The 13,059-nt window shown below is 42.1% G+C and overlaps 1 protein-coding gene across 1 annotated transcript in view; it reads left to right on the top strand.

Annotated features, from left to right (window-relative positions):
• The window catches only part of LOC135541639 (pleckstrin homology domain-containing family A member 6-like), a 243,192-nt gene that overhangs the window by 34,173 nt on the left and 195,960 nt on the right, over positions 1-13,059 (top strand). The window contains 1 exon segment of the mRNA XM_064967954.1: positions 9,023-9,134. The gene's annotated coding sequence lies outside the window, so the exon portion shown is untranslated.

Below are 13,059 nucleotides of genomic sequence, written 5' to 3'. Positions count from 1 at the left end.
TAGAGGGAGGGAGAGAGAGAGAAAGAGAGAGTGACAGAGCTATTAATAGGATGATAACTGTTGGCACCGTGTCTCTCAGGACACGATGGTGCTTCCAAACATCTTCCCAGAAGACCTTTCAGTGCTGGGTCGTAGGGGGTCAACACAGCATCACTGCCAGATGACTTCCCTGTCCTGTCTCACCCTCTGTTCTGCCAAGCTAAATACTCTCTATTCTCTCTCTCTCTCTCTCTCTCTCTCTCTCTCTTGCCCTCTCTCTGTATTAATCTCTCCCTCCCTTTTCCCTCTCTCTTTCTCTCTCTGTTTCCCTCCCTCTCTTTCTGTCTGCTTTTTTATCCAGTTGTATCCAGTCCATCCTCCGTTAGTGTTGTGGGAAAGGCTGAGAGGAAAGGAGGCAGATTCAGCCTTTCCCAGTGTTAGAGGCCATGTCTGTCCATCTATGTACTGTACATGTCAATCAGCTCCATAGAGACACATCACACTGCTCTGGCCTCATTTAGTAATGTCCCTGGTCTCATAGAGAAGGTTTCTCTGGTAAGATGGAGAGAGAGGTGGGGATGGAGAGATAGACATTTGCATGAGTGCACACACACACACATGAGTTCTGGCCAGGGTAGTGCCAATCCAGTGCCTATCAGTGGGTGTGGGCTCTCCAAGGTGATGACTGTTGCTTGGCAACTACACCCTGCTCATTAATATGTAGATTTATACACATCCCTCTTTGGCACTTTTGGCAAACACACACACACACCAAAGTATTGCATAAAAAGCCTTTGCTTAAGTATATTTTCAGAAAGGCTGTAGACTTTGAACCAGGATGACCATATACGTTTCCATCTCCCTCAGTCTATGAGTTCATATTACAATGCATAGTAGTAGTACAGTAGTAGTAGTATTACAGTAGAATTACAGTAATAGTATTGAAGTAGCATTACAGTAGGAGTTTTACAGCAGTAGTGTTACAGTAGAAGCAACACAAGTATTACAGTAGTAGTATTACAGTAGTTTATATTACAACAGAAGTATTACAGTAGTATTACAGTAATATTTGTAGAGTAGCAGTATTTTAGTAGTGGTTTTACATTAGTATTACAGTAGTATCATTACAACAGTAGTAGTATAGCAGTAGTAGTATTACAGTAGTAGTATAGCAGTAGTAGTATTGCAGTCAAAGTATTACAATAGTAGTATTTAGTGCTGAGCGATTAGTGCTTTTTGAGGTCGGTTCGGTTTTGGTTTGATTATAAAAAATAATTGCAGTTTTCAGTTTTGATTATGTTTTAAAACATTGAATCAAATGCATTATGCATTATGTGGGTTGAATGCGGTAACAACACAGTATAAAACAATTGATACAAGTCCCATTATGGTAGTGACTCTCCATTACTACTTAGAATTTATTAGCCATTTGTTGCTGTGTATATTACATTTGTTTTATTTGATTACCTTATTATTTAATTCCAAGTTATCTCATCTCTATAGAGCTACTGCATAATGCTGTCTAACAAAATCACTATTTTAGTAGTTCTTTATGTCACGCCTGCTCCCGCTCCCCCACACCTGTCACCATCGTTAGGTGCATCAATGCTTCATTAGACTCACCTGTACTCCATAGCGTTTTTGATTTCCTTCCCTATATCTGTTTATTCCATAGTTTCATCCCTGTGTCAGCATTATTGTCGTTATCTTTACACAAATCCAGACAGCTGATGTGCTGAAAGAGCTGCAAAATCTGGATCCCTACAAAGCAGCTGGGCTAGACAATCTGGACTCTCTCTTTCTAAAATTTTCCGCCAAAATTGTTGCAACCCCAATTACTAGCCTGTTCAAACTCTCTTTTGTATTGTCTGAGATCCCCAAAGATTGGAAAGCTGCCGCAGTCATCCCCCTCTTCAAAGGGGGAGACACTCTAGACCCAAATTGTTACAGACCTATATCCATCCTGCCCTGCCTTTCTAAAATCTTCGAAAGCCAAGTTAACAAACAGATCACCGACCATTTCAAATCCCACCGTACCTTCTCCACTATGCAATCTGGTTTCCGAGCTGGTCATGCTTGAGCCATGCTCAAGGTCCTAAATGATATCATAACTGCCATCGATAAAAGACAGTACAGTGCAGCCGTCTTCATCGACCTGGCCAAGGCTTTCAACTCTGTCAATCACCGCATTCTTATCGGCAGACTCAACAGCCTTGGTTTCTCAAATAACTGCCTCGCCTGGTTCACCAACTACTTCTCAGATAGAGGTCAGTGTGTCAAATCGGTGGGCCTGTTGTTCAGGCCTCTGGCAGTTTCTATGGGGGTGCCACAGGGTTCAATTCTCGGGATGACACGTTGCTCTGTATATATCAATGATGTCGCTCTTGCTGCGGGTGATTCTCTGATCCACCTCTACGCAGACGACACCATTCTGTATACATCTGGCCCTTCTTTGGACACTGTGTTAACAAACCTCCAAATGAGCTTCAATGCCATACAACACTCCTTCCGTGGCCTTCGGCAGCTTTTAAATACAGGTAAAACTAAGTGCATGCTCTTCAACCGATCGCTGCCTGCACCTGCCTGCCCGAATAGCATCACTACTCTGGACGGTTCTGACTTAGAATATCTGGACAACTACAGATACCTAGGTGTCTGGCTAGACTGTAAACTCTCCTACCAGGCTCACATTAAGCATCTCTAATCCAAAATTAAATCTAGAATCAGCTTCCTATTTCTCAACAAAGCCTCCTTCACTCATGCTGCCAAACATACCCTCGTAAAACTGACTGTCCTACCGATACTTGACTTTGGCGATGTCATTTACAAAATTGTCTCCAACACTGTACTCAGCAAATTGGATAGTCTATCACAGTGCAATCCGTTGTGTCACCAAAGCCCCATATACTACCCACCACTGTGATCTGTATGCTCTTGTTGTCTGGCCCTCACTACATATCCGTCGCCAAACCTACTGGCTCCAGGTAATCTATAAGTCTTTGCTAGGTAAAGCACTGACTTTGGCCGTCTTTCCTCCCAGTTCTCTGCTGCCAATGAATGGAACGAATGACAAAAATCACTGAAACTGGAGACTTATATCTCCCTCTCTAACTGTAAGCATCAGCTGTCAGAGCAGCTTACCGATCACTGTACCTCTACACAGCCCATCTGTAAATAGCACATCCAACTACCTCATCCCCATATTGTTATTTTTTATTTATTTTTTCTCTTTTGCACCTCATCATCTCTACTTACACATCATCATCTACACATCTATTATTCCAGTGTTAATGCTTAAATTGTAATTATTTCACCTCTATGGCCTATTTATTGCCTTACCTCCCTAATCTTACTACATTTGCACACACTGTACAGAGATTTTTCTATTGTGTTATTGACTGTACATTTGTTCATCCTATGTGTAACTCTGTGTTGTTGTTTTTGCCGCACTGCTTTGCTTTATCTTGGCCAGGTCGCAGTTGTAAATGAGAACGTGTTCTCAACTAGCCTACCTGGTTAAATAAAGGTGAAGTAGGATGCTGGCCGTTATTCATTACATGTTCACTCCCTGTACTTGCTTCTCGTCTCCCAGCGTCTGTCCTCACAGAATGCTGACACCATATTGGAAGCATCAGGGAGTATTTATTTGTATTTTTTGATTGGTGATGTTGGGTCCGGGTGCCGCGGCTGAAAGAACCGGGGATGCCTCAGCTGGCTTGTCAGGTTTCCACGCCTTAGCTGGCTCGAGAGGTTTTCTTGCCTCTGTTGCCTCGGCAGGCTCCCATCCCACATCATGCCTCAGCTCGTCGGGCTCCAAGGCCTCATCGAGCTCATCCCGCTCCCACGCTTCAGCCGGCTGGGGGGGGCTGTCATGCCTGCTTTCACCCCCCCGGCACTCGAGGGCGCCAGGCTGCCCATCATTACACCCACCTGTCACCATTGTTACGCCCATCAACGCTTCATTGGACTCACCTGTACTCCATCACATTTTTGATTGCCTTCCCTATATTGGTCTATTCCTCAGTTTCATCCCCGTGTCAGCATTATTGTTGTTATGTTTCCCTAAATGTCCAGGGGTTTCATTAAATGTCCAGACGCTGTCCATTATTCATTAAATGTTCACGCCCTGTACTTGCTTCTCGTCTCCCAGCGTCTGTCCTCACACTTCAAAGTAAATAAGGCATTATTTTATGACTGTTGAGCTGTCAGTCACTTGGAACGTGTATTTTCAGGTAGAGATATCTCACAAAGCAACTGCTCTCTATCTCTCTCAATCGTGCGTTCTCTTCGTGTCTGTCCCACACCGACCAGACAAATTGGCATGTAATAGGCATGTAATGGATTATGGTCATTGTAGTTAATTACCAAGTTTTGGTTATTGTGGTCTGTTGTGTAGTGTGGGTGCAGGGTATCCTGTTCCTCCCTCTTTCACCAAATATATTTTTTTACAAGGACATGTGTGTTTGTCATTGCCTAGAAAGCAGTATGTGTGTGTGTTTTTTGAAAACCTTCCCCATGTTCGATGTGATGTATGTCCCGTGCCTATGCCCAAGGCCAGAACATCAAATCATCTATGCAGAATACCCTCTTAGAAAAATGGCTGTCCCCATAGGAGAATCCTTTTTGGTTCTAGGTAGAACCCTTTTTGGTTTGGGGGTAGAGCTCTTTTGGGTTCCATGTAGAACCATGTAGAACCCTCTGTGTAAAATGTTCTACATGGAACTCAAAACGGTTCTACCTGGAACAAAAAAGGCTTCTTCAAAGGGTTCAGTCAAATAATCATTTTAGATTCTAGATAGCACCATTTTCTAAGAGTGTATGGTTAATGATATAACTTAGAGTAAATATGTAGCATATGTATCAGCTGTCAGTGTGTATGTAAATGTGTCTGTTTGTTTATGTCTGTACTGGGTGGTTCATAATCTCTACACATCCCCACGTGTCTCTCCTCTTCACACACACATACTATACACTCCTCAAAAGAGTTTTTATAGGTAAAATCAATGAGGCTGGAGATTTGTTATTGAACCTGTTCAATTCTATCAGACCAGGAGAGGACACCGATAGTAAGCCACCATAGACTATTGAGACAAACCAGGTGTCAGTGATCATGGTTTAGCCCCCATCTGAAGAGTGAAGAATGGAGCCTTTATACTCTCGCTACAGTCTACCACAGCCAGGTAGAGAGGAGAGTGGGAGGTGGAGGAGAGGAGGGGAAGACTATGGCAGAAATGTTGCTGACACACCTTCAAGAGGGGGGGGTGGAGAGTGGAAATAACAAAGAGAGAGAGAGAGGGGAGAGAGAGAGAGTGAGGGAGAAAGGGAGAGAACTACAACAATAGGCCTGTTCAGAACAGTTCAGTTTATTGACTTCAGGGCTTCTGCATGAGAACATGTGAAGGTGTAGGTGTGTGCGTGCAGGTGTGTGACTGTAAACTACTGATATAAGACTTAGTGTTCTACACCGTGCATCCAGCTGTGATGGTGTGTGGGTTTACACTATTCTAGCAGGAGTTCCTAGTAATGAAACTGACTACTACACAGACCAGCATTTATATGTACCTCAGATAGTTCCAACTTCTACATCTATATAAACTTTCTGACTCTGAAATAATCAGAATTATCTCAACAGAAATGCTATTTGTGTGTGCGTGTGAGTACGTGAGTGTGTCTGTACGATTGCATGCATGTGATGTGTGTGTGTGTGTGTGTGTGTGGGTTCTAGCTCCTGTTTTCCAGGCTGCAGTATGTTTTCATTAAAGAGTCTGTCATCACTTCACCCTTGACCTATTAGCCTCTCAGGTTCACTGGCCTGCAGGTCTGAGAAAGGGGTTGCTGTTATGGTGTTGTATAGCTGTGTAATGTGAGTAATGTAATTGTGTTGCATCTATCAACTTGGAATGTTTCTCAGAAACAGGAACATAAGCCTATATAGCATCAGTTTATATCTAAGGTTAGAACTACATACATAGAACTACAGCAGAGATTATATCTAGATTATAACTACATACATAGAACTACAGCAGAGATTATATCTAGATTATAAATACATACATAGAACTACAGCAGAGTTTATATCTAGATTATAACTACATACATAGAACTACAGCAGATTTTATATCTAGGTTTTATACATAGAACTACAGCAGAGTTTATAACTACATACATAGAACTACAGCAGAGTTTATATCTAGATTATAACTACATACATAGAACTACAGCAGATTTTATATCTAGTTTATAACTTATAGAACTACTGCAGAGTTTATATCTAGATTATAACTACATACATAGAACTACAGATTTTATATCTAGTTTATAACTACATACATAGAACTACAGCAGAGATTATATCTAGATTATAACTACATACATAGAACTACAGCAGATTATATCTAGTTTATGATTATATCTAGATTATAACTACATTATAGAACTACATACATAATCTAGATTATAACTACATACATAGAACTACAGCAGAGATTTTATATCTAGGTTATAACTACATACATAAACTACAGTAGAGTTTATATCTAGGTTATAACTACATACATAGAACTACAGCAGAGTTTATGTCTAGGTTATAACTACATACATAAACTACAGTAGAGTTTATATCTAGGTTATAACTACATACATAGAACTACAGCAGAGTTTATATCTAGTTTATAACTTCATACATAGAACTACAGCAGATTATAACTACATTATACAGCAGAGTTTATATCTAGATTATAACTACATACATAGAACTACAGCAGAATTTATATCTAGATTATTATACATCTAGATTATATTATAACTACATACATAGAACTACAGCAGAGTTTATATCTAGGTTATAACTACATACATAGAACTACAGCAGAGATTATATCTAGGTTATAACTACATACATAGAACTACAGCAGAGTTTATATCTAGGTTATAACTACATACATAGAACTACAGAACTACAGCAGAGTTTATATCTAGTTTATATCTAGATTATAAACTACATACATCTAGTTTATAACTACATAGAACTAGCAGAGTTTTATGTCTAGGTTATAAACATACATAGAACTACAGAGTTTATGTCTAGTTTATAACTACAGAACTACAGCAGAGTTATGTCTAGTTTATAACTACATACATAAACTACAGTAGAGTTTATCTAGTTTATAACTACATACATAGAACTACAGCAGAGTTTATATCTAGTTTATAACTTCATACATAGAACTACAGCAGCGTTTATGTCTAGGTTATAACTACATACATAGAACTACAGTAGAGTTTATATCTAGGTTATAACTACATACATAGAACTACAGAAGAGTTTATATCTAGGTTATAACTACATACATAAAACTACATAGCTATCTGTAGTAGATTTGTTATTGTGTAGTTGTCAATTTGGCTTGTGTCCGTCAGTGAGTGGAGTCAGTAGACACACACAGAGGAGTTTCTGAGTGAACGCTCAAGCACACACACAACCCGCAACATACTGTAGCTACAGTATCATGTAGTGAAAAACAACTGTGACGTGAGAACAAAATGTTCTCTAATGAATTAACTGTATGACTGATATTTCTCTTTTATGACATTGTGTACACTGTGTGTCTGTGTGAATGTGTATATATGTAAGTGTGTGGTTGTGTTCTAAAACACATCTTGAGAAACTGTCTCCTCTACCCGGGAGTGAATCCTCAACTCCCGGGAGTGAAACTAGTTTATATCTAGTTTATAACTACATACATAAACCAGGAGTTTATATCTGTTTATAACTACATACATAGAACTCAGCAGAGATTATAGTGTAAACTCAGCAGAGTTTATGTCTAGATTATAACTCCCGGGAGTGAAACTGTCTCATACTCCCCGGGAGTTTATAACTACATACATAGAACTCCAGTAGAAATCTGTCATACTCAGTTTACTACATACATAGAACCCCGGGAGTGATAACTGTCTCAACTCTAGTTTATAACTCATACATAGAACTACAGCAGGGATCTAGTGAGTTTAATCTGTACATAGAACTCAACTCCAACTAAACTACAGGGAGTGAAACTGTCTAGACACACACAGAGGAGGGAGTGAATCTGTTATCAACAACCCGCAACATACTGTAACCCGGGAGTGAAACTGTCTCAACTACCAGGGAATGTTATGTCTGTCCAAGGGAGTCTCAACTCCCCGGGAGTGAAACTGTCTCAACTCCCCGGGAGTGAATCTGTCTCAACTCCCCGGGAGTGAAACTGTAGAGTTCACTCAACTCCCCGGGAGTGAAACTGTCTCAACTCCCAGGGAGTGAAACTGTCTCAACTCCCTGGGAGTGAAACTGTCTCAACTCACTCCCAAGGAGTTGATATTTTGTCAGGCTCCAGGGAGAATGCAGAACTATTTTAAAGTCTATACATTGTTATTGGTCAAACTGTAGGAAGAAAAAACGACCAAGTGAGGGGTTCAGTTTGAAACGAGGAAAGGAGAGCCAGAGGGAGGGAGGGAGGGAGGGAAGGAAGGAGGGAGGGAGGGGGGTGAGGTGATGGAAGGACATGACAAGGATGAAGAGAGGCAGGTAGGGGAGACGAGGATGAGAAGGAAAGGAGCATGAGAGAAAGGAGCATGAAAGGAGAGAAGAAGAGAAAGAAAAGAGGGAGAAAATAAGGGCAGAGTGAAAGGTAGAGGAGAGATGAACATAAGTTCCAGTAAATGATCAGATGAAGAATTGGAGGAAAAGGACGAGTAGAATGAGGGGGAATAGAGAGACAGAGGTAAAAGGGAGAGGGGAGAGATTTAAAGAGGAAGAGAGAGAGAAGAGAGGGGAGAGAGAGAGAGGAGAGAGAGAGAGTGCGGTAAAAGGGAGAGAAGATGGGAGCGAGCGAGCGAAGAGGGTAAAAGGGAGGGAAAGGGAAAAGAGAGGGAGGGAAGGAGAGATCATTGTTTCAGGACCACTGGTGGTTTCATGTTTCTCCTCTGCCCTGCAGATTTCCATTCTCTGGCTTCTGTGCAGACTGACTGACTCTCTCTCTCTGTCTCCTCCGCCCCCTTCCAGCCAAGCCTCTCCACGCTGTAGGAGATTACTAAGAGAAAGACTTCAGACTCACTGAGGAGAACACAAAGAGAAGGAGGGATACAGACAGAAAAGAGAGAAAGGAAACTGCAAGGTATGGACAGCACATGCTCTTCATTCTCTTTTGCTCTGAGACAGATAAAAGGGAGGTATTTTTCTTTTCATCTCTCTGGATTTCTTCCTCCGTTCTGTTGTTTCCCTGTAGCCATGCTCTCTGATCTGGGGTGTGTGTGCGCGTGCGTGCGTGCGTGTTGTGCGTGTGAAGTGTGTTCTGTGTACCGTGTGCAGTCATGTGAAGGGAGAAATGAAACCATGCCTGTACGGTGTGACTAGTGAACTTATATGTGAATGCGTGTGTATATACTGTATTTAGATTTGGATGGATATGTACAAAATGTGCATCATAAAGTTTGTGTGTGAGTGTAAGTGGGGGTACAGTTGCTGTGTGTGAGTGTGTGTGTGTGTGTGAGTTGAGGGGGTAACTGTAGGTGTGTGTGCAGGTGTGTGTAGGTGTGATTGCAGACATGAGATGTCTAGATGGTAGATGATGGTAGTAATCTGATTGATGTATGGAGGCAGGTTTATCTCCCAAGGGATCAACAACCTTATGTAAACTTTAATTGACTACATAGAGGACACATTATGCTTTGTAGGACATACATAGCAGACACGCAAAGCACATAACAATACACAACACATACAAGAAAACTCAGTTTAAGGCATTTTGTGTTTTGTGTGCCTATGCTTATGTTCATTCCAATCTGGCTAGCACTGCAACAGTGGCACAACAACACTCCATCGCTAATGTTGTCAACAATGATTCGGTGGCTAACACATAACCCACATGCTGTCCCTTTCATTTTGATGCTATCAAGGCAGCTAACTGTTTATCCCAATGCTAACCCTTCAGATTAGGATTTGGTCGCTAACCCCAAGTTCCACATGCATCATTAAAACTCCAATTTTACTAGTCAGCAATCATCATTATATGGGGTTAATTTTTTTCTGTTTAAAAAAAAAAGTTTCATGTAAGTCTCTCCCTTCCTCTCTCATTTGAGGACTTCCCATGCATCTATCTTGGTGTTAGTTGTAGCCTGCTAATTGCTTGTATATCTATAGGCTGAGAGGAAATACTAAGGTGCTTATTAGCTTCAGGCAGCTAGCTATGAGCACCATTATCCTTAGAGAGAGAGAGAGGCTCTACAGAGGGGATGAAAGCAGGGTGGGGTCTCAGATTACCCCCTAACAGTGCCACTGTTTAATGACACTATGGCCTGAACCACTCCTCAGAGCCAGAGGACCAGGACTTTAATTTATTTTTATTTAACTAGGCAAGTCAGTTAAGAACAAATTGTTATCTACAATGACGCCTCTTTCACTGAGATGCAGTGCCTTAGACCACTGCTCCACTCAGGAGCATTTGGCTGGTCTGGGACCTGTCTGGGTGGGAGTGTTATCAGTGTCGTAGCTAGAGTGTAATTGCAGTGGTTGTTCTACTGGTGTAAGTTGGTTTTAAGTGGAGTAGTCAATTTTTGTCTCTATGTTTTCTGAATTGTTTAGCAGTATCCTAAGCTTTTTGTTCTTCATTTAAGATTGGGGGTTAGGGGCTGGTTAGCAGTAATGATATAAAGTTATATGGTCATATAGTGAGTAGGGGTGGCACAGGCCTGTCAGAGCTCCATGGTCTGGCTGCTGACTGGCAAGACCATGCCCAACCTGGTGATCTTGGCACTGGGTAGAGGTTGCCTGGGCAGCAGGGTAGCCTGATGGTCTAAGCTTGGCACCACTATCCAGGTTAGGACACACAGACAAAGACCTAGGACCTGGGAGATGATGGATGACAGAGAGGAAGAAGAATACTGCTCTTGTCGCTCCCATGAATAGAGGCCTTCTGTGTTTTGTGTGTGTGTGTGTGTGTGTGTGTGTGTGTGTGTGTGTGTGTGTGTGTGTGTGTGTGTGTGTGTGTGTGTGTGTGTGTGTGTGTGTGTGTGTGTGTGTGTGTGTGTGTGTGTGTGTGTGTGTGTGTGTGTGTGTGTGTGTGTGTGTGTGTGTGTGTGTGCGTGACTGTGTGTGTGTGTGACTGTGTTTCAGTATGTGTGTGTGAGGGAATGCCTTCCATGAGGGCACCAGTGCCCAAATGTCCCAATAACAGCTCCTGAAAGACCAATTAAAATCTTCATTTTCTGGAAGAAAGTTCTGCTGCTCAGCCAGATTCGGATTCTATAGTCATCTTTTAGAGAGGGGAGCTGACAACAAACCCACATTGGGAACAGCAGCCGTTGTCCTTTAGATAGTGCCACTTGACTTATTGCTGTGCTTTATCCCCGTAAAAAGAGCTCTTGGCATCACTTGCTGCCCATGTTTTCATCCAAAGCCCTTCTGGTTTAGCCCATAGTGGTTGAGTGGTCTAACCAAACAAAGCAATCAGTGAGCTGGGGGGAATAGAGGTGCAGGGATTATTGACTGGTTTTCCTGTCATTTCCCAACCTCTCTATATATAAACCCCTCTAGGGTTGAGTTTAGGGCTGCGTCCCAAATGGCCCCCTATTCTCTACACAGTGCACTATTTTCGACCAGAGCCCTATGAGCCCTGGTCAGAAGTGAATAGGGTTTGACGTGGGATGCACCCTAGCTCAGGTCTAGCCTCCTCACACATCGCCCATAGAACCTCCTGAAAGAGGGCTCTGAAAAAGCCTTTACGTGGGTAAGAGTGGGTAGGGGGAAGTGGGAGAGTGGGTACTATGTGGGAAAGAGCTAAACCAAAGAGCTGCAGATAAAGGCGGGCTGAACTTCTTGATTTAGCCTCGGTTTCAATTCTCCTCAGTAGAAAATGCGAGTGAGAACCAGATTTGGGTTTTGGAGGCGCGCTTTGATGTGGGTGTCGTGTGTGTGTGTGTGTGTGTGTGTGTGTGTGTGTGTGTGTGTGTGTGTGTATGTGTGTGTGTGTTCGAAGGTGGTAAGTGTTTGTAATTTCACTTTGCCAAAACAACAGTACACAGTTAGTCACTCACCCTTCTAGATAACTTAAACAGTCTGACCAGGTCTTGTTTGGAAGTAGCCTAGACTAGCTAGCAAGCTAGCCAACATCTTTCGCCAATTAGCTTCAACCGTGGCAAGGTTTATTTGACTTTGGATAGCCTATCTCTGGGGCTATTTAGGGACCAAATATAAATTACACAATGTAAATCGGACAATATTTTCATGTTGCACATCTTTTAGTTGTCTCATTAAATGCTTTCAGTATTTTTCTATGAATTTCAAAAATGTATTGTTGGTTTGAGGTTTTAAAGTCATTGAAATTTGGAGCTATTGGCATTTAAAATATTGTCCCATGTACATTGTCTAATTTACTGATGGTCCCTAACTAGCCCCATAGGGATATCCAATGTCAAACCAAATTCACCAGGGGCATCGGTTCGCTGGCAGCTGTCCTCTGTATTGATGATTTCTTGGGTGCTGCCAGCTGTGAGCTGTTGGGCAGGATTGAAATTAACCTAACTCAAGGAAAACTATTACTGTACCCTTCATTCCATGACATACAATTTTTGAAAAATCACTATCAAATCTCTCTGTTTTGGACATGACTGACTTTATGACCAAAATTAACCTATTTACACATTGTAGTCAATTGTGACACAAGAATAAATGTTTCTGACATATATTGATGCCACATAGAAAATGCCTATCAGAGAAGTTGTTTATTGCCTACAGTTGCTCTTTAAACTGTGGCAGGACTTCAGTAGAATTAGCCTGCAGCTAGACAATATAAGACCACTGCTGGTTTTCTTACTGACTCCTGAGAGCCACACACTCAGAATGTCCTCAGACCTAAACCACATGTTGATTAGGAGTCAGGAGAGAGGAGAGAAGAGGATGGGGTGATGGGGGGAGGAGGAGAGAGAAGAGGATGGGGTGATGAGGAGGGAGGAGAGAGGAGAGAGGAGGATGGGGTGATGAGGAGGGAGGAGAGAGGAGAGAGGAGGATGGGCTGATGGGGAGGAGGAGAGAGGAGGATGGGG

Source organism: Oncorhynchus masou, chromosome 6 (genome assembly GCF_036934945.1).
Source record: "Oncorhynchus masou masou isolate Uvic2021 chromosome 6, UVic_Omas_1.1, whole genome shotgun sequence".
Classification (NCBI taxonomy): Eukaryota; Metazoa; Chordata; class Actinopteri; order Salmoniformes; family Salmonidae; genus Oncorhynchus; species Oncorhynchus masou.
The sequence above is the reverse complement of the archived record's forward strand: the minus strand, read 5'-3'. Positions and strand labels throughout refer to the sequence as shown.